The 22,078-nt window shown below is 36.7% G+C and overlaps 1 protein-coding gene across 11 annotated transcripts in view; it reads left to right on the top strand.

Annotated features, from left to right (window-relative positions):
* Positions 1-22,078, top strand: part of KDM4C (lysine demethylase 4C) — a 447,042-nt gene that overhangs the window by 194,650 nt on the left and 230,314 nt on the right. Inside the window, exon 1 of one of the 11 annotated variants that reach the window (XM_053573129.1) lies at positions 16,389-16,446. The exons of the other annotated variants lie outside the window; for them this stretch is intronic. The gene's annotated coding sequence lies outside the window, so the exon portion shown is untranslated. Of the gene's footprint in view, positions 1-16,388; positions 16,447-22,078 lie in introns of those variants that run through there. 11 annotated transcript variants of the gene reach the window in all.

Genomic DNA, 22,078 nt, shown 5'->3' with positions numbered 1-22,078 from the left:
GTCTTGCTTCATTGTGATCACCAAGTGAATTTGTGTGGTTTTTCTCTTACTCACATTCTTGCTCTACATACACAGAGGCACATGTTCTCACACATTTTTTCTTTTTAGTCAGTTGATTTTAGGTAAATGATAAAACTTGAATATAATTTATCTTTTTTCACTTAGTGTCAGTTCCATCTTTCCTTTGAAAAAATTAAGCAGGTCATTTTTACCTGGAACTCTGACCATGAAAATTATTTTAGGTAGCATAAATTCAAAGTAATTAGTTGATTATAAACCTTTTAAAAGTATCACTGATGAATTTTATATTGATATTCTTTTGTCTGTTTGTATATTGAACTCATGAATAGGGGAGAAAATGTTATGAGATTAAATTAATGTTCACAAAGCTATCACCTCATAAGTAGTGTTTACTGGAGGAGATTAATGATGAGGCTGTTAGATTTACAGTCTAAAAAATGATCTAAAATTAAATTGATTTTAATACTCAGAAATATTATATACGTAAATGCAATTATCTTTTTAGATTTTAAAAATGACCTAAAAACAATAATAACTAATTTAGCTTGGGTTTCAATCTAAAGTACTTATTGATATTTTTTTAATGTAGTGGAAAAATTATAACATATTGAGTTTTTAATCATAGGGAAAATATGTTCTTATATTTGCAGTGTGATATTATATATTGATGTACATTACTATGGAAATTTCCCTGTTCATGCCAAAGTGTTTAGCTATCTATACATATTTAATTTCATTAAGCCAGAAGAAACACAACTGGAACCCATAGTGTTTTATGGTATTTTGTTTGGCGCAAATTATCTTTATCATTGGTATTTATGGTAACATTTATGCCATTCAAATTCAAAATCATTGATTGTAAATGAATGTGACTTTTTATGGATTTCTCAGTACAGGACCTTGAATAAGTTATGTCCACCTACTTCATTTGCCATTGATGACACTGATCCTATGGTATTGCTTGTGTAACCAGTGGGGCTCATGGTTTCTGTTCATTGGAGAATTTGAGGTCGTTGCAATTGATATTATAGATGCAGGAATATTAGCAATCTATATTTATTTATTTATTTTTTGGCTGGGTCTGGGTTTGAACCCACCACTTCCAGTATATGGGGTCTGTGCCCTACTCCTCTGAGCCACAGGCGCCGCCAGCAATCTATATTTAATTGTATCATACTTACCATATTTTTTGACTTCAAAAATAAATTAGGTAAATTGGAGTTCTGTTAATATATTGCTACAACATTATAATTTCATTTTTTATTAATTATCTACAGGTAGATTGGACTCTTTTCCATAATATTTTTCTTTCTTTTCTTTTTTTTTTTGAGGCAGGGTCTCCAGCCCTGGGTAGAGTGCTGTGGTGTCACAGCTCATAGCAACCTCAAACTCTTGGGCTTAAGTGATTCTCTTCCCTCAGCCTCCCAGGTTACTGGGACTACACGCGGCCACCACAAGGCCCAGCTATTTTTTTGTTGTTGTTGTCATTGTTGTTTAGCTGGCCTTGGCTGGGTTCAAACCCACCAGCCTCCGTGTATGTGGCTGGTGCCCTAACCACTGAGCTATGGGCGCTGCCTTTTCTTTATGTTTTTGTTGCTACCTTTATTGATCTCCTCCTACCATTATAGTAGTTTTGTAACATATATATATATACTTTTTTTTTTTTTTTAGTTTTTTATTTTTATTTAGTTTTTTATTTTTATTTATTTATTTATTTATTTTTGTGTGGTTTTTGGCCAGGGCTGGGTTTGAACCCACCACCTCCGGCATATGGGACCGGTGCCCTACTCCTTGAGCCACAGGCGCCACCCCACTTTTTGCAGTTTTTGATGGGCCTGGGTTTGAACCCACCACTTCTGGCATATGGGGCCGATGCCCTACTCCTTTGAGCCACAGGCGCTGCCCTAGTTCTGTAATATTTTAAAAGGACAATATATATAGCAAGATGACTCAGTTTTTGTTCTATCATTGGTCAACATATGTTTTTAGGGGAGGTTGTTATTTCAAGACATTTCTTTTATTGTCACAACTGTGATTTGTCATGTCAAATAGAGTTTTAGGATTGTCACCCAGGTTTGGGACAAACGTCTATCAAAGTTTCTTTCATAGGTGAGTTGTGATTCTCATAGTCAGTTATTTCTATGGTTCATTATGAGTTTTACTTGACATTTATTGATGTCAGTATTTTAGGTTCAATCACTCTTTCTCATTGTTTGTATTATCAAATAATCCTTTTCATTACCTATATTTTGAAACTTATTTCTAAATCTCTCATGCATCCTAACTCAGCTACTTCTTGGCCAGATCCCAAGTATGCCAGCAGCTCTCCCAATGCCACCTGCCCTAAGGGGAAAAGAAGGGAAGGAATTTTAAATGGAAGAGATCAGGGTGTTTAATACACTAAAATTAAACTTTATACTTTTATAAATCAACAAACACAAATAACAGCCATGTGAATGCATTCATGGCTCCTTCCCAGGGTAATTTCTGGGAGGTGTTTCTGTATTCACTATTTTGTGCCACATTTCCCTCTAGCAGGTAAACTTACAGATCATATAGCAGTGTTCCTCTGTTCTGATTTCTATGCATTCTAAATAGTTCTAGATATGAAGTAAGTTTTTTCTCATTTTATTGGTTTAATGAAAAATTATTCAATTTATATTTACTTATATGAGGGATTGGACATTTTACGTCTTTATTAGTCATTTTATGTTTTTAAAAAAAATTTCCTTTTTTGTCCTTTAAATTTCATTTTTTTGCCAGGTATAGCGGCTCATGCCTATAATGCCAGCACCTTGGGAGGCCAAGGCAGGAGATTTGCATGAGGCCAGGAGTTCAAGACAGCCTGGTTAACATAGTGATAAAAAAAATAAAACTAGCCAGGCATAATGGCCTGTGTCTGTAGTCCCAGCTACTCAGGAAACTGAGATGGGTAGATAACTTGAGTCTAGCAGTGTGAGATTGCAGTGATCACTGCACAGCATCCTAGGTGATAGCCTGGGTGACAGAGTGCTAGTGGGGCGATTGGTACATTCTTTGAAAGTATGGGCACTACTGGTTGCATTTTGTTTTTTGTTGAGCATCTGGTATTACAAAATGGAGGAATGTCTTAGGAACTGGTGTGTATTTATAGAATGTGTATTTATGGTGGAGAATACTGAATGTCTCTTATAACCAGAACTGAACAGTTAAGCTGAGTGATAAGCTGTGTGCAACCTACAGATTGTTATAATAGGACTGTCAGTGACCCACAGGTACTTAACTTTGGACAAACATTAGCTACATAGAGAATTTGGCTATCATTCATTTACCTCTTTTATGCTTTTAATTATGTAGCATAGAGACACTCAAATTCATTATAAATTAAATAGAAAATTTGTCTGATTTACTTCAGTACTTTGTATATGAATTGTCTATAAAGTTGTAAAAGCAGTAATTAAGTGACTTGTGCTATAAATACATGATTTATTAAAACGGACTTTTTTGTCATTTTAAGTATTCTTAAATATTTCCTTCACTTATGTCTTAAACAGTAGGAGTAGAGTACTATGATTTGAAAAAAATTGAACTTATTATCATTTAGGTCATATTTTAAAAATACAGAAACCATAGTTTGTAAGGTTGATCTTAAATTGGCTTAAACCTATATTACTTATAAACTGGTCTAATCTCTATAAAAGCAAATTTGAGACAATGCAATGTTTGAAAAATTAAAAAATGCATACCCTGGGCGGCGCCTGTGGCTCAGTCGGTAAGGTGCCAGCCCCATATACCAAGGGTGGTGGGTTCAAACCCAGCCCCGGCCAAACTGCAACCAAAAAATAGCCGGGCCTTGTGGCGGGTGCCTGTAGTCCCAGCTACTCAGGAGGCTGAGGCAAGAGAATCGCCTAAGCCCAGGAGCTGGAGGTTGCTGTGAGCTGTGTGAGGCCACAGCACTCTACTGAGGGCCATAAAGTGAGACTCTGTCTCTACAAAAAAAAAAAAAAAAAAAATGCATACCCTATGATCTGGCATTTTATTTCTAAGAACATAATCTATGGAAATGTATACAAAGAAAAAGGCATTGATATATGCAAAATATTTTTAGTAAGATACTCAAGATAGAATTTTTTTTTTTTTTTTTGCAGTTTTTGGCCAGGGCCAGGTTTGAACCTGGCATCTCCGGTATATGGGGCCGGTTCCCTACTCCTTTGAGCCACAGGCACCTCCCTCAACATAGAATTTTTAAAACAGCAAAGAAAGTCAGTCTGACAGCGTCACTCCTTTGTCCAAGAGTAGATTAGTTAAATAAATAAATCCTAGTGCAGTTTTATATTAGAAAACTACAAAAGCAGTTGCCAGTTTTATTAGCTAACTAATGATATGGGAGGTTGTTCACAATATGTTTTAGGAGGAGAGTCATGTATAGTACTTGTTCCAGTGATACTAGTACATGTAGAAAGATGAACGTAAAATAAATATGGTAAATGCTGTAGTTCTCCCTAAGTGGTTATTATTTTCTTTTGTTATTGTTCAGCATTACTCCAATGATCACATTTTGGGATTGGGAGAGGGAGACAGATAAATATTTTAAAGATTTTGTTTCTTTAGTTGATTGGTACTTGCATTTTTATGTGATGTCATTTTAAAAATGGTTTAAGGCCCCAGGATGAATATGATAAAGCGTAACACATTATCCTAGCCATTTTCATGATTAATTGTTACTTCTCTATTTTAGATGTTAGAAAATTCCTTGCCAACTTTTCTCTATAAAATAGTTGGAGTTGGCAATACATCTTTTTTGTTCCTTTCAGCACATGTTATGAATGGATATTTATTACAAAAAGCATCAAACATCTTCCTTTCACTAAAACTGGAAAGCCAGAGTGCTCTCAATCGATGAGCTGATGACACACAATGGTCTGTTTATTTAATCACTTGCTTATTCAGCAGTTTTGATTCCCGATGGAGTAAAGGCTCTCCTGCCTTTATTTTTTGAAGATGAAATTGAGAGATTTAAACATAATTTATTCTGCTTTGACCTATGGTTTGAATTTACTGGACTGTTTGCATTCATTTTCAGGAGAAACATTTAATACTTGCAAAGCTATAATCTGATCAGTTTCTTTGTCTTTCAAATTGCTCTGGAGACAGTTCTAAGCCGCCTAGACTATAAAGCTTTCTTTTATTAGAGTCTGAAATATAAAATAGATTTTGATAGCTCATTTTGAAAATAATGTGTATTTAAGGGAGTAACATTTTGTTTCAAATAAAAGTCTCAGTGTACCATGTTATACAAACATTTTACCAGTTCATGCTGACCTTTTCTTGCTGATCCACAGATATGATTAGTGACCTTTGAAAGAACTGAAGTTTTTTTAAAAGTGGTACTGTGGAATTAGTTATGAGTAATAGTAAGTACACTGATTTTCCTAATATGCCACCATCTCATCTCACTTTTCTTTTACCAGTCCTCTCAGATGGGTGGTCTGTACCTCCCACTTCCCTTTCATCATCAAGTATTCACTTCTTGACTCGTGGAAATATGGTTCTGTTCTAACCATTTACCTGAAATTGCTGTCCAAGGTTACCACATACCTAGTTGTTATAGCAAAGTCTGCATCTCCAGTTTATTTTTCAGTGTCTCTGCGGTTTCAGTGAATGGTATTGGCAGATCAGCAAACAGTGCTTGAGCAGAGGCTTTTTGTGCCTTTTCAGGTCTTCCACTGCATCCATGGGTGTGCACCTCATTTCATATTTATATTGAGCTGACCTGGCAGGATAATTCTCAGCTGAACTATGTTCTTCCTACCCTTCATTTCTTCCTTCCCATCAGTTATGATTCTATGCATCTTTCAATGCCTGCATCAAACAGCATGGTCTGCCTTTCCCATGCAGTGTGCCCTTCTCCTCTCCTGGGAGTCCATCTGAATCTTGGTTTAGTACTCAGTCGTGCAAATGTCTTCATACTACGTTTGTTTTTATATTCCTGGAAGAATAGGACTATGTGTGGAAACCCTGCACATTTCCTGCACATATAGGGCCTTAAATGTTTGTTATGTTGAATGCAATGAGTGATTATATTGAGAATGAACTATTCTGGTAGCTATACTTGCTAAGTAAGAAAGACAAAATGCATGAGACGTGGTCTTTTTAATTTTTATTGTTGATGTGTGTGTGTGGGGGGCAGGGGAGAAGCTTTGGACCAAGGGAGGCTTTAGTGATTTCTCTGAAAATTGTATGAGAATTCTCACATTTTTAAAGGTGCATTTTTTTACTGGAGTTTGGGCCCATATCTTTTATCCGAGTGTGAAATCACTTTTTATAAGGTTAAAATATTCTAATTCAAATGATTTGGCACTCTATGTAATTTCAAACAAGTACATAAGCCAAGCAAAGGAGAGTGAAAGCCAAGTAACTATTGTCAGATAGTAATTCAAACTGTGAGTGGTCAGAGTTCCTGTACTTTTCCTGTATTTCACGGGTTTTTGAATTTGGAAAATTAAAAAAATTCTCATTCAGTTCAGTTTTGGTTTAAGTCATTTGGCCAGAGACTGAGTATGGTAAATTGGGAATTGAAGGGCCGGTTCTTTGATCTGGCTTCACTTAATCATTCAGCTCTTCCTTTATCTTGCCGACAGGTTTGCATGGAGTCTGTGCCACTACCTTATCAAAGTGTGTCCATCGGAAAGGATAACACGACTAGCCTCTAATTATGGCATGCTGGCTTTTAACGCTTGGCACTTGAATTTTTTCCAGCTTTTCACTTTCTTCTTTTGTGAAGTAGTTATAATCTTGTGGAGAAAAATATTCTCTCTATATGAAAGTGTCTCATAATTTGATGTATTAACTTTAATTTCCAGAGCAAGTCATTAACCTCAGATAGGATACAGTGACACTTTACCTAGTACAAAATTGTTCTCTGTAATGTGGGTAAAAGAGCACATTTGCCTTTAGCTGGAGTTGAAATTCACCAGCGCTGCATCACCTCTGCCTCTGTCTGATTTCTAGAGTCTGTTACAATTCCTTCTGAAATGGCAGTGTGGGCTGATGGCTCCTGTCTTTTAATTTGGTGTTTTCTGCCCCCTTTCCATGTCTGAGTGTGGCAAACTTATGACTCCTCTCACGTATTTATCAAGTAAATTTTGTTTGAATATAGCCATGCTCATTTTTTTTTTTTTTTTGCAGTTTTTTGGCTGAGGCCAGGTTTGAACCCACCACCTCCGGTATATGGGGCTGGCGCCTACTCCTTGAGCCACAGGCGCCGCCCGCCATCTCATTTTTTAATGTATATCTAACGTTACTCTTTTAGTACAATGGCTGATTTGAGCAGTTATGACAAAGCATAAAATAATTTAGTATCTATAATTTTATGAAAGAAATTGCCAATCGCTTCTTCTGTGAGATCTCTCTTGGCCAATGGACCTCATGTATTCAAATGCTGTCTGGATAGCTCAGGTGAAGAATCAGCTGGCATGCTTTCTGTTTTCTTTTCTTTCTTTCTTTCTTTTTTTTTTTTGAGACAGAGTCTCACTATATTGCCCTCAGTAGAGTGCCATGGCAACACAGCAATCTCAAACTCTTGGGCTTAAGCGATTCTCTTGCCTCAGCCTCCCGAGTAGCTGGGACTATAGGCACCCACCACAACACCTGGCTATTTTTTTTGTTGCAGTTGTCATTGTTGTTTAGATGGCTTGGGCCAGGTTTGAACCCACCAGCCTGTGTGTACGTGGCTGACACCCTACCCACTGAGCTACAGGAGCCACTGCTTTGTGTTTTCTGATAGCAGATAAATGTTTTATTTTTTTTACTAAAGCACATCTAGGGTGTTCTCTTTGGCTAAATAACTTAGCTAGAGATCTGTAGTTCTTTATGGCATGACAGCCGTGTCTGGCATCTTCAAGTTTGGTTATATGTTGAGCTATTGTCTTAGTGTTCAGCCTGTGTGAAATTGCACTGTTCCTCACCATGAGCACGTGTTGCCTTTCTACAGTAGGGTGCATAAGGGACCTGCTGATGTTGCTGACCCATTTTATAGCACAGCTGATTAGCATGGGCCATCATCTCCTTTTTGCGATGTTTTTGAAGCTGCATCATCTAGAGGTAGAAATATTGACTCTGGCATAAGCTCTTTTATTTGTAATGCCCCAGAAACACATGTGCACATTCTCTCTGGTACACAGCTGCTTTGAATGATTATGTTCTGCCTAGTGCCACCTGTTTCACTTTCGATACTTATTTCCATTAAAAATCTTTTACTGTGTTTTATGATCAGTATTTCACATTAATCCTACAATTTATTTTATTTATTTTTTAATTTTTTTTGTAGAGACAAGAGTCTCACTTTATCACCCTCAATAGAGTGCTGGGGCGTCACACAGCTCACAGCGACCTCCAACTCCTGGCCTTAGGTGATTCTCCTGCCTCAGCCTCCTGAGTAGCTGGGACTACAGGCGCCCGCCACAACGCCCGGCTATTTTTTTGTTGCAGTTTGGCTGGGGCCTGGTTTGAACCTGCCACCCTTGGTATACGGGGCCAGCGCCCTACCCACTGAGCCACAGGTGGTGCCCACCTACAATTTATTTTCTTTACAAGATGATTAGTTGTAATACTGAAAGCTAAGTCCTGGCTTTCATGGAGGTCTTTGGCATTGCCTTCATTGAAACCTTTCGTATAGAACGTTGCTCTTTTCAGGTAAGTGAAGCCTGCCTGTTGTCCACATTAAGAGCTTGTCAAAAACCACCATGAAGTTACAGAAAAAAAAATTTTTTTTCACTGCAGTAATGCCACCACCACAATGATGACAGCCTTATCAAAGATTAGTTGTAAGTCATGATGCTCCCACCTCCATAAAAGATGAAACACACTGTTTCTCTGAAGGCCATGCCATTCTGTTCTTCTATGCATAGATTCATGGTTTCTTGCCAGAATTATCTGTGCTATAGAAAATCTCTGTAGTATAGGCCTCTATATATGGTTATTTCTTCCTATAAACTTGGTGTTGAGGTGTGATAGAGATTCTGTATTGGATACAGAACTGTGTTATTTGTGAAATTGAGCCAGGAATGGCTCTAAGTGCCCATATTCTAGTGGGAGCCATGTTTATCTAGGGTGTGGGGGTGACAGTGTGGTAGTATGTATTCATACTTGGAGTTAGAGAGCTGGGTCTGTATGTTGGCTCCGTTTTGTGGGCTAAACATCTAGCTCTGTGCAAACTACTAGCTCTTTTGTACCTCATATTCCTGGGAAGTAAAATACATATTTAGAGCACTCGTTTTGAATTTATGATGATGATAATAAAAAGTGTTATTAGAAGGTTGCAGTATCCATGCCTAAGGGTCCTGGAGAGGTTGCTTGTTGAGATGCTATGCAGGAGATACAAGCATTAGTTCTCACAATTGGGTCTTTGCTATAGCAAGATATTTTTTTAAAAATAATTGCTTATAGATTCTCTTTTTATTTTAGAGAATGAAAGTATCCATCTAGGTATTTCTAAAATGGATTCATAATGCTATCCTTTCCCTGTCAAATCCACAATCTTATCAAACTATTAATAATAAAACCACCGTAATAGAGTGTTTTCTATAGATCTCACTTAATTACTGTGATGGAAGCGAAGGATTAAGAATTACATATCTCTGAGAAAGGAATGTTTCTTTTCTCGTATAGTTTGCCTATAAGGTTTAGCATACATTGTTCCTTGTTTTATATATAATTTTATGATAACATTATTAGAGAGTACTTAGTAGAGTTATTAATGAGTATTGTAGAATCCTAGAAGCAAATAATGAAATTCTTTTTATGTATCTCTTTTAAAGCCTTTATCATCACAACCACACTTTCACTTCCCTTTTTGACTTAGCTTGATGTAGTTCTACCCCAAATACTGTCTCTGAGAGAAACAGGCAAGAAAAGGAGAGCCAGAGAGCCCAGCGTTCTTCACGGTTTCTCAGTCTTTATACTCTCATAGATGGTCCCACCCTGCTGTCCTTAGTTGACCACATGTGGAGAAGAGAATGCTAGTTTTCTCTCCCTGAACCATTGGTATGAGGCCGGTGTGGTAGCTCACATCTGGAAATCTAGCCCTCTGGGAAGCTGAGGTGGGAGGATCACTGGAGCTCAGGAGTTGGAGACCAGCTTGAGCAAGAGTGATACCCCCATCTCTATGAAAAATTGAAAAGTTAGGTGGGCATTGTGGCAGGTGCCTGTAGTCCCAGCTACTTGGGAGGCTGAGGCAAGTGGATCACCTGAACCTGGAGTTTGAGGTTACTTTGAGACAGGCTGATGCCGTGGTACTTTAGCCTGGGCAACAGAGTAAGACTCTGTTAAAGAAGAAAAAAAAGCATTGGTGTGTTTCTTTGCATCCCTGCCATTTTTTTTTTTTTTTTTTTGTGCTTTTTGGCTGGGGCTGGGTTTGAACCTGCCACCTCCGGCATATGGGACTGGTGCCCTACTCCTTGAGCCACAGGCGCCACCCGCATCCCTGTCATTTTTATATAATTTTTAGATTGTGGTACCTGTCAAGGGCTCTTAGAGAACTTGCCTTATAAAATTATTTCTGAACTTTTATCTACCTATTGAAGTAAGTGTAATGACTATATATTACTTATGGTTATCTTAGCATAGTGCAACCTGCTGCACAGTAGTTATCTATTGACTCTGACCAAGTATGGAAGAGAAGCCATTTAGTGGTTTTTACACTGGTCAGATTTACTTGGGAAGTTTGTATCTACTGTTATTCCCAAGATTCGTTTCAAGTTATGAGCTCACATTTTAGCTCCTAAGATGACTCCAAGACTAGTATGTCAATTGTAACATACAGCTGTGGCATGTTAATTCTGCGACATTATAGTCTACTTAGGATACAGGAGTTACGACTGCTTTCATATGTTTATACCAAACATGTATTAGATAATATATGTCTTCCTTTTCACTTGTAATAAAAGGAAATGCCTGTCACCTTAATTTATCACCAGACATGTTCTTATTTAAAGCCCTTTATATTGAAATAAATGCTTAACCTAAGATGATGGTTAATATAGAAGTGACAGGAACTATGACTGGTATAAAATATAGTAGGGACCTCGACTGCTATAATAATTGCTGTGCAGCTCAAATGTAAAGGTGTTCCATGTAGTGAATGCTTTTAGGTATTGAGACAATTAAAGTAATCCTTACAGTTAGAAGTCTGAGAGGTCATTTGGCTCAAATGCCTGAGAGGTTCCTTAAGGGCCAAGAACTTCCCCGGATCACATGGGTGATTTTGGGCCAAGATACCTTACCCTCGCTTTTACCTGCTGCAGTCCTGAAGTTTATCACAGGCCCATGCACTCTTTCATTCTATATTGTCTCTGAGGCAGTGGAAAGAAGGGAAAAATGAAGCTCTTTAGAATGTGTGTGAGGGAGAAAAACCATTTAGAAATTCACACAGACGCGTATTTCCACGTATCCGTGCATCTGTATGCCCTGTCTCTGAGTGCCCACTGTGTTCCTGGCAGCAGGGTTGAGCATAGTACCGTGTGCTGTGGAAGTGTCTGTCTCTGAGTAGCTTTGACTAATGCAGCCTTTGTTGACTTGAGTTGTCATTTTTAGTAGCATCTTGTCCTTCATCCACTGGATATCAGCATCAGATCCTTGTTGTGTGATAAACAGAAATGTCTCCAGGCATTCGCAAAGATCTCCTATGGTGTGAATACACCTGCGGTTTAGCACCACTGGGCTAGTGGGCATTACAGTCTTGTGTGGGAAAAAGACAACCATACAGGAAAATAAGGACAAAATACACATTGTGGAACAGACCATGCCTAAGTGACAGAGTGCTATGATGGAGAGCAGGAAGAGGTGACTTGTAGGACACTTTCAACATTACTCTCTTTCTCCCAGCCTTACACCTGTATTGCTTGTTGAATTGCTACATAAACGTATTTATCTTATGTCAGATTTATGATGTGTGCAAACATTTAAAAATCTTGTTGACTTTATTTTAAAAGTTAAATAATCCTAGTGCCTACTAGTCATGAAATAGCAAAGGTTGCCTTGCTTGTTAATTATCCAGTGCTAGTTATAGAGTTCAGTCCTGTTAGCGCATTACAGGTTGTGCAGTACTCAACTTGGAGGGTGAATAGAAAGTCCTGTAGAAGCATAGAAATTTCAAGTGGTTTGCTTACACATACATCACTTCATATTTATCATAACTGATTTGCTAGGTATAGCTATTGAAAGTTATCCATTTGCTTTTCAGTGGAGATAATTGTATAAACTGTCAGAAAGAAAGAATGTAAATATTCTCTTTATAAAGAAAGTAACATAGCAACTATTTCTCGTTATTAGAATGTAGTAATTATTGATAACATAGTTCCTTGCTATTCCATGAATTTTGTTGTCATATCTTTTGTCTTAAGCTATGAGTTAAATAACCTCAGAATTATTTATAATGGTAATCCTTCTTAATCAAAGTTGAAAGAGGTGAATGTAATGTTCTAAGTCAAGGTCCATGCCCTTCCCAGCCAAACATAAAAATAAAAATCTGGTACTCTCTTTAATGGTATTTAATTTTATTTTCTGTCATTTCTTCCTTGCCATAATTATTTTTCCATATTATTGCTTCTACTCAATAGAAATTGGCATCATTTAAAATGCAGTTTCTGTGCCCTCCTGAAGGAGCATGTGCATTAATCAAAGACTGGAGGAAATGCCTGCTGGCCTTCACAAGGGCATTTATAAATCAGCTATGGGGAAGGATATGTTGGGTAACATTTCCTCTTTATGTACTTATGTCAGCGTTGTGAGGAAACTGGAGTCCTGGTGGATACATGCGGAGCACCAGGTGCCTCCGTTGGCTGTGGGTTTGGAGAAAATGAATTAAGTTAGTTGAGTGAAAAAGAGCAATAGGAGTGAATATGATTAAGCATGTATGTAGGCGTTTAAATGTATCTTATACTTAGTATACTTAACCTCCATCAACACAGCATAGATTACAGCATGTGTTCCCTTCCTGTAGCCATATTTTATGAAGTTAGGAATAACTTAATATCAAATTATATCTAATATATTTGAAGATAAGATATAGATAATTCATCCAGTTTTATTGTTCTCAGATGTACAAACTGACCTTTGGTTCAAATCAGTTAAGCATAATTGTGATTTTCAACTTTCGAGGTAATCGCATAGAGTGAACAAAGGCAACACTTTACAGTTTCTCTTTTTTAAACAAAATATGAGCAGTGATTTTTTTTTTTTGCAGTTTTTGGCCAGGGCCGGGTTTGAACCCGCCACCTCTGGTATATGGGGCCAGTGTCCTATTCCTTTGAGACACAGGTGCCACCCTGAGCAGTGATCTTTTTAATCGGTTTAATTTTATTAAATGAGCAGGAAATCCTATGAATGTTGTAAGCATTTACATGTTTACCTAGTCAATGTTTTATAGTCACCATGTTAGATACTATAAAATAAAATACCTTTCTTTTTCCCATGAATGGGGAAAAAGGTATGAACTTTAATGACAACCTCACCCCTGACTCAGATTTAATTCTTTTTTTTTTTTCAGTGATGCCTCTAGGCATTTGGATTATAATATGTAAAAGGTAATAGGTAACATGAAAATTTTTACGCAAAAAAGGTGTTGCTGTCATCCTGCTGGTTTCCTCTCACGTTCCTTTTTTATCCTACTGTTTCTTTTCTATCACTTTTCCAACTGTTCCTAAGTTACTTGATCTTAAGTCTAGAAGAATGCTGAATGTTTTAAAAATGGTTTGGAAGAAGCTTAACTTCCAGGATATTAGAGCTAGTAATTTCAACTATTTGAAAACAAAGAATATAACTGTTGTTATTATTTATTAACTAAGTTTTGTTCCTGATCATTGAAGACTGGCTTATTTGAGCTAACTGCTGTCTGACCTCTTCTCCTACATAACCTTTTTATATCTATCCACATTTTTTATTCTTTGGCTTCTTATTCTTAAATGTCAAATCTCAGAAAAACAGAAATGTCCAAGAAGCTACTTTATATTACTTCATTCTTCATTACTACTTCTTGGGAAATTATTTTTAATGAGAGAATAATTATTTGTAGAAAGTAAAAGAGAAAGGTCCTTCTGGTTATGTAAGCATAGGAACTCATGAACTTAATTAAACTAAGGCAACTTGCAAAAAACAAATGCCAAAATCCCCCTAAAAGCACTCATTGATGTTCTCTTATCCAGATATGTATTATAAAGAGAGGGCGGTAATACTAATTAATATTTAAGTGAAATTTATCTCCATAACACAAGTGTATTAGACGGGTTCTCCTGAGAAAGAGAATCAGCAGAGCATGTGTCGATGTGCACATGTGGGTGTGTACATGAACTCATGTGCATGTATATATGAATTTATTAACTTATGGGGGCTGACGTGTCCCAGGATCTGCAGTCAGTAAACTGAAGACCCTGAGCCAATGGTGTACATGTCCGACTGAAAGCAGGCTGAAGACCCAAGAAGAACCTATGTTTTAGTTGGAGTCTGAATGTGGAACAAACCTGTGTTTAGCTCATGCAGTCTGACATCAGGGTCTTAACTCCAGGAAAAGTAAGAGTTGTTTTTTTTTTTTTTTTTTTTTTTTTTTTTTGCAGTTTTGGCCAGGGCTGGGTTTGAACCCGCCACCTCTGGCATATGGGGCCCGCGCCCTACTCCTTTGAGTCATAGGCGCCACCCAGAAAGTAAGAGTTTTTATCCTATTCATACTTTTCATTTGATTCATGAAGTCTGCTCCCTTTAGGGAAAGTGGCTATCTGCTTTATTTGTTTTCTTATTGAGACGTTATTTGAATTAGGCACATATGGAAAAATATTCTTATAGACACATTCAGAGTAATGTTTAGCCAAATATCTGGACCCTGCACATTCCAGTCGACACACAAAATTATTCATTATAATAAGTTTGGTTTAATATTTAAAAATCTATCAATGTGTAATACACTATATTAGCAGAGTAAAGGAGGAAAACTATTGAGCATTATAATAAATGTAGAAAAAGCAACATCCATTTCTGATAAAAACTTTCTGAGGGAACTTTGAAAGATGGAAGCAAGTCTGAAAAACATGCAGAAAAAATAGTAGTAAACAGTGAAATTTTGGACCTTTTATCCCTCAGCTTTGGAGCAAAGTAAGGATTTTCATACTCAAAGCTTTTATTCAACATTTTACTCATGGCCCATCCACTGCAATATGTCAAGAAAAAAAGGCACAGAGATCAAAGTGAAATAAAAAAAAAAACTTACCAATTTGTACATAGTGATTGCTTGTTAAGAATATATATGCAGGTCTAGTTCTTGATTTAGATCTTTTTTAATAGAAACGTGAAGTGAACCCCAAGTAAGTCCAGTCTTAATTTGTCATTTAATTTTCATGAAAGGCACCAAACAATCCAGTGGGGGAAATGAGCCTTCAATATTTGGAAAACAAGTCAACCTTGAGTCCCACTATATACAACTACTAATTCAAGATAAATCCTAGACCTGAATGCGAAATTTAAAATATAAAGCTTATAGAAGAAAATATAAGAGATTGGAGATATCTTTGTAACTTGAGAGTAGGCAAAGGCTTCCTAAATCAAAGAAAACAATAATCATATAAGAAACTGATGAGTTAGATTCCATCTACATTAAACCTGTTCATCAAAAGATATCATTAAAAAGATCAATAGGCAAGACTCTAGGAGAAAACATTTGCAAAACATATATAAAGAACTTGAACAATTGAATAACAAAATGAATAAAACCTTTTTAGGCGGGGGTGGGGGGGTGCGAAAGATGTGGGAACTAGGATACAAAACTGTGTGAAGGAATGTATGAATCAGAGAGGCTGGAGATCAGGAAGGGCAGGGACCTGGCCTGGCACTACACTACTCCAAATTCTGCTGCTAAAATCTCTTTTTACTTCCTTCTGCCTTATAATCTCTGCATGTCTTCTCAGTGTGAGAACCAAACCAGAAAACCCTGTTGTCCTGCAACAGCTCCATACAGGGGATTTCAGAAGGACCAGACTGGTACTGATTATCAGTACTCTTTCAAGATATGGTTAATTTTTATCAGCACAGATATTGATACCAAAAACATAACAGGGTTGAGTCTTCGCTCTATTGTTAGGGACAAATAGGGAACAGCCTGAGAGATGGAAAAATAAGATGAAAAATAAAATAGAAACAAGAATAATAAAAAGAGAGAACAGACTGTTCCTGATAGAGAGGAAACTGCCTAACCCAGGATGTTTTGGTACAACTAAAAGAGCTCTTATTGGACAGTAGGACCCTTGAGATGGGTGCAGGCTAGACCACAAGAGCTGGGTGTCAAACCACAAGAGCACCTATGGTTTATGACCACAGCAAGCATGTGCAGTTCTAAGTAGGGCACCCTGAAGTTGACCTTTTGATGTAAAATCCTTCATAACTTGCTGTTGAACAGAGGATATCGTGAGTGTTATTTCTGTGTTTTCTGGGTTGCTCTTGGGAAGACAGTTTCTCATACTTCATCTACTGCAGGAATTTTATGTTCTGCTTAGCCAGGCCTTCTCAGAGAGGACCTCTGGTGTGTGACTTGCAATATTCTCGGATTTTGCTGTTGCCAGAAAATAATTAAATTAAAATATTTTCACATAAGTTATGGTTTTATAAAGAATGTAAAAGGAAAATAGTTGAATACTGAACCAAAAGAAAAGATTCTGTCCTCTGAATTATACATTTACTTTGTTAGAACTCCTGGTAGAAGTGCAGACTAAAGTTAAGGGTTCTACTTTGAAAATAAATTTCTGGTAAGCTTTGTCATTTATTGCCAGTAACTTAATATTAACTGTGTATGGATGTTATTCTTTTTTAGGTAGTTAGTTGTATTTTGTATCTGTGTGGTTGTAGGTTACCATATTTTTGACATATTATTATTAAAATTACTGTTACATCTAAGTATTAAAATGTGATGACATTTTAGATTGAGTGCTTAAAAATTTTACATTGGTTTTGGGCTATTGGAATATGTAACTTCTGTTGGGTTTATCATTTTGTAATTGCTGTTTTGATGTTTCATGTATAAATTTTTTTACAGAGGCTTTTCTATATATTTAGATTGGCATTTGAAATCTTGGATGGTTAACATAGCCATATAAAAACAAGCCTCTAGATTAAGAAATAGGGTTATTTTTTTCTGTTTATCTTTATGCTTGATATTGTAAACATGTTAATGGGTCTTAATTGTTTTCAACACCCGTGAAAAGGAACATGTAAAATAGTATTCTGTTTTGATGGATTCTTACATATAATGTACTATTACTGATCGTCTAGTTAATTCAACTTTCATATCCATATCTGTGACCTTCTTACTTGATAACTCATGCATCCCATTTTGATTATAAAATATTTTTTTATTTCCTTTTTTTTTTTTTTTTTTGAGACAGAGTCTTATTATGTCACCCTCAGTAGAGTGCAGTAGAGTGCTGTAGCATCACAGCTCACAGCAACCTCAAACTCTTGGGCTTAAGCAATTCTCTTGCCTCAGCCTCCCAAGGAGCTAGCTACAGGTGTCCACCACAACACCTGGCTATTTTTTGTTGCAGTTGTCATTGTTGTTGAGCTGGCCCTGGCTGGGTTCGAACCCACCAGCCTTGATGTATGTGGCTGATGCTGTAACCACTGTGCTATGGACGCAGAGCCTAAAAATTTTTTTTTCATATGTAAAATACAGATTGTTATACTGTACTTTCAACTGTAGATACATTTCCAGTAACAGACTGGAGAACTTTTTTTTTTGCAGTATTTTTTGACCGGGGCTGGGTTTGAACCTGCCACCTCCAGTATATCGGGCCAGCACCCTACTCCTTGAGCCACAGGTGCTGCCCTGGAGAACTGTTTTTTATTTAAGAGCCCATGCTCATAAATGATTTTAATAATTCTTCTGAGTAGATATGCACTTAAATATTAAGCAGCTTGCTTCTTTCCTCAGGTGGTTTTAAGGGTAAATATTTTCAAAAGCTGCATCCTTTCCCCTTCTACTGATGCAGAAAGGGGCTACTTCCTCTGTGTGTCTTCAAGAGTCTGTGCTGCATCTCATCACACTTCCTTCCCTGTTGGCTTCCTTCTCCGGCAGTTGTTCCCCATATGTGGCAGCGATGGCTGTTAGCTTCTCTCGGCTATCAAGCCGGGAACAAATCCCCATTAAACTCCATTGGCATAGTTTGAGTCATGTACCTATCTTTGAACTAATTCCTGTTGCCATTGGGCTGGAATATTTTGCTAGTCCAGCCTCATCGAAATCATATGGCCTGAGCTTGTAGGAGAATTAAGGTGCTCTTTTAGTCAGAAAACATCCTAGTGAAGAGAAATCTTAGGAATGAGTTCTGTAATGAAATCTAATGATTTAATTCATCCATATCAACTGCAGTAAAATTTTTGGAGAAGATAAAATAATGTAGAGTAAGTAATAAAATAGCCCTATTAAGGTCTGTAAAACCTAACCAATGGTGAACGTTGAAAACTTTCCAACTTTCTGCCCTCTCTTATGTTACCTACCATATTTATGAATCTTGGTTATTGTTAATAATTATTTGTACCTGTTTGCTCATACTTGGCACCAAAGTATTTGTGGGCTGAATTCCATCACGTCTTGTTACTATGGACATTATTGCTGCAGCACATGTATTAAATTTGAGCTGAAGATGGATGTAGTTTAATATTTTATCAAAGAGCTAGGCCTCCTGCTAGGGTTCTTTTCAAAAGAGGGGTGAAATAAAAGTCAGTGGTGGGATAAGCTTCATGATTTTGGACTGCAAAAGAAAGGCTTGCCATTTACAGAACTTGTAAGGATTAGATGTGATAATTTTGTGGGCTAAATTGGTATCCTAATCAGAAGTGGAGTAGTTAGGAAGCTCTATTGAGATTATTTCCTATGTTCTTGGACCAAGTGAAAGGCAAGTTATGAGCAGACCTGGTATGTGGTAATTGTTTATTGCTATAAAAAAAAAAAATCACTCTGTTTCTTTCCCACTGGTTCCCAGGTCACATCCTCTTATCAGCAAAGCTCATAGAATGTAAAATGAAACCAGGCGGAAACCACCACCCCATCCTTCCCAGTGCTCTCCCCCATTCTCCCCTTTGTTTTCTCAGACTCTATGAGGAAAGGTTTAATGGATTTTGCATTTTGATTTAATGGATAGCTGCTACAGCTTACATTTATTCACTGGTGAAAATAGTTTATTCCTGGTTTTTGTGTTTTTTTTTTTTTTTTTTTTTTTTAATTTCATGCCAGTCGATGGGTTGTAATTGGCAGCATATCTGGGGAAATAAGTGAAACTGCAGCCATGTTAAGATTTCATTCTTCACATATAGATGAATTATCTTTACTGTGATTATTGAATAAATTGAATAAATATTGAGGGTTTTTTGGCACCAGAAATATGGATGAACGAAATTGTTTTAAAGTGGTCTTTACCTCTTGACAGAACATGGGGCTGATACCGGATATGTTTAAGATTAGTTTCTGGACTTACTCCAGTTTGGATTTAAATGTATTAAAAGTGCATGTGGAATATGAGGAAATGTAGATCATTAAAATTGCATTTATTATGTAGCCTGTTTTTACATTTAGACTGATTAATGAGTTTCTGTAGAATAAAAATAGACCTGATCCCACCAAGTCATTTTCTAGATTTTATCAGTGGTCTGTTTGCCTCTGGGGAGGTGAAGGAATTCTCTTGTCCAGAGCTTCTTAATGATTTATTAAAATAATGACCACTCTACATTTTATTTGAATAAACCAATTTTTAAAAAACAGACATGGAGATTAGAAATCTGAATTATAATTTATAGGTGAACATTACTTGCTGGGCAAAGAAAAATTCCTAAATAGTTAAGCCTTGCTTCTGATTAATTAAGGCAAAATTCCCATATTTACTTATATAATACTTTATGGTCTTTTGATTAAGGGTTCTATGCAACAATCAAGTGATTCATTTCAAGATAAATTATGTAACTACACATGAGAAGTTATTAACTCAAATATAGTTAGTCGACATTAGATTTTAATTATCATTTTGTCAAATTATTTCTTACATTACTGGCAATACTCTAGTGTTCTAGCCGTTGTTTACTTAATATTTATGGAGCATGCACCGGTATAGATTCTAGAGCTGAAAACAGCTGTTAACTAAAAAAAAATGCACAGAATATGATTACATATTGTGATAAGTGATCTGGAGGGGAAAGAACAATGATACAATATGAAATACTTTTTTTGTTGTTTTTGGTTTGAAATAAATGTAGAGTTCAAGTATGAGAGAGAAACTTTACATCACTTAAGAAATGGATTGATCCATCTGTTCATAGAGCAATTTTGACCCTTATTTCTACTCCAAGTGTGGGGCTTTAGCTCAGACAGCCTCCTGCTGCTTCCCAGCTCTATTTGTATCTAGCACCCTTGTCTCTCAGTGCCCCATCAAAATCATGCATAAGAAAATGAATCAGTCTCTCACGCCTATCTTTTTTAACTTAATTTTTATTAAATCATAACTGTATACATTTATGGGGTACAGTGTGATGATTTGATGTACTCATAGGTATCCATGCGTAGGTGCTCCTATGTGCACACCCTATTTTCTCTGCCTAATGATAATGCCATTGTGTATCATTAATTATTTTCCCCATAAACCAGTTTTCATGCCTATGCCCTGATTTTTTGAAGGAGAACCAGAAAATCCCCTTTTCTCCCCCTGTTTAGGTTTTTATAAATACGGCTGAGCTGAGCCTTGTGAAAGTTAAGTTGGTGTGTTAATTCAGAATTATTTTCTTAGGAAAACACCACTAGTTGTGGTGATACTGGTCATTGATGATTTGCATTTTAAAATATTGTTATATATTTTGTTTTTATATATGTTGCTGAATGGTTGGCATGATTTATTCTTAACATGTCACAGAGTAGTTCAGTGCAGCTTCATTTTGCTGTTTTTGAGTCTGGAATCAAGCCACTAATGGTAACAGTCATGGGAGTTAGTTCTGCATGTTGAATACATGTTGGGTTTAAACTGATTTAAATCCTATTCTTCTCCTTTTGCTTTCTTAGAATAATAACAAATCTTTTTTCAAGAATCATTTCTCAGTATTTTTCCTGAATGAGTGTTGATTTAAATTTGCCCAGAATGAAATTGTAAGAATATTTAAAATCCATTGTGTATTTTTCTGTCTTCTGTTTGTCTTTCTCTGATTCAAGTTTAATATATCTGTCTCTTCTCTACTTGAAGGCATTTCATGGAATTAATGACAGAATATATTTATTGCCAGACACAGTGTCACACATGAGTGAGAAGGCAGGGATTGCTCACAACGTGAGCGTGAGATACAGAGTAATTTACTTGCAGTGCTACTGCACATTTTTCTTAAGTGTTACTGATGTCACTTAATTTAAAAATTATTTAAAACTTTTTATTTTCAAAAGTTACATGTTTTATTATTTAGTGTTACATTTCTGACCACATTGATAACATTAGAAAGCTGTTAAGTGAATTTTACTTTTTTCTAAAAACCTTAAATTTTTGTCTACTTGGCTTATTTTCGGTTGTTTCCTGTTTTAAAAGTACCACCGGAGAGTTTCTTAGGAGTGGGTCACGTGGTCAGGCTACATGAAGTTCCGGACTGTGTATGACATGGCTGCTAAGTAATTAAGGTATCATTTTTTCAGAGACTCATGCCCAAAATATGGTAATTTTTTTTTAAAGCCGTCAAGTTATTTTTGTTTCTCCCAAACAAGGGCTTCCTGTTTTTATCTCAGAGTCAGTGGAGAAAGGTGAATGTCTCCAACACCAGTCAGATGGCACTGAATTCAGCCTGCATCTGATTGTTAGAGCTGAAGATGGCGAGCTCTGTGTTTAGCCCCTTAGGTTTCTCATGCTGTTCCTGTGTACTCACTCCCTGCTGAGTGAATGGGAAGTTGCCAACTCTAGAGAGGCTCCTGAGTCTAATACTGAGTCTTGCATCACGTGAACATTTTTTTTGCCCTGGTCACCATGCCTGTGACATACAGCAAGTCACTTAGTCACTTATTTGTGCCTCAGTTTCTTTTTTTATT

The sequence above is a fragment of the Nycticebus coucang genome, chromosome 2 (genome assembly GCF_027406575.1).
Source record: "Nycticebus coucang isolate mNycCou1 chromosome 2, mNycCou1.pri, whole genome shotgun sequence".
Taxonomy (NCBI): domain Eukaryota; kingdom Metazoa; phylum Chordata; class Mammalia; order Primates; family Lorisidae; genus Nycticebus; species Nycticebus coucang.
This window is presented reverse-complemented; position numbering and strand designations above follow the sequence as displayed.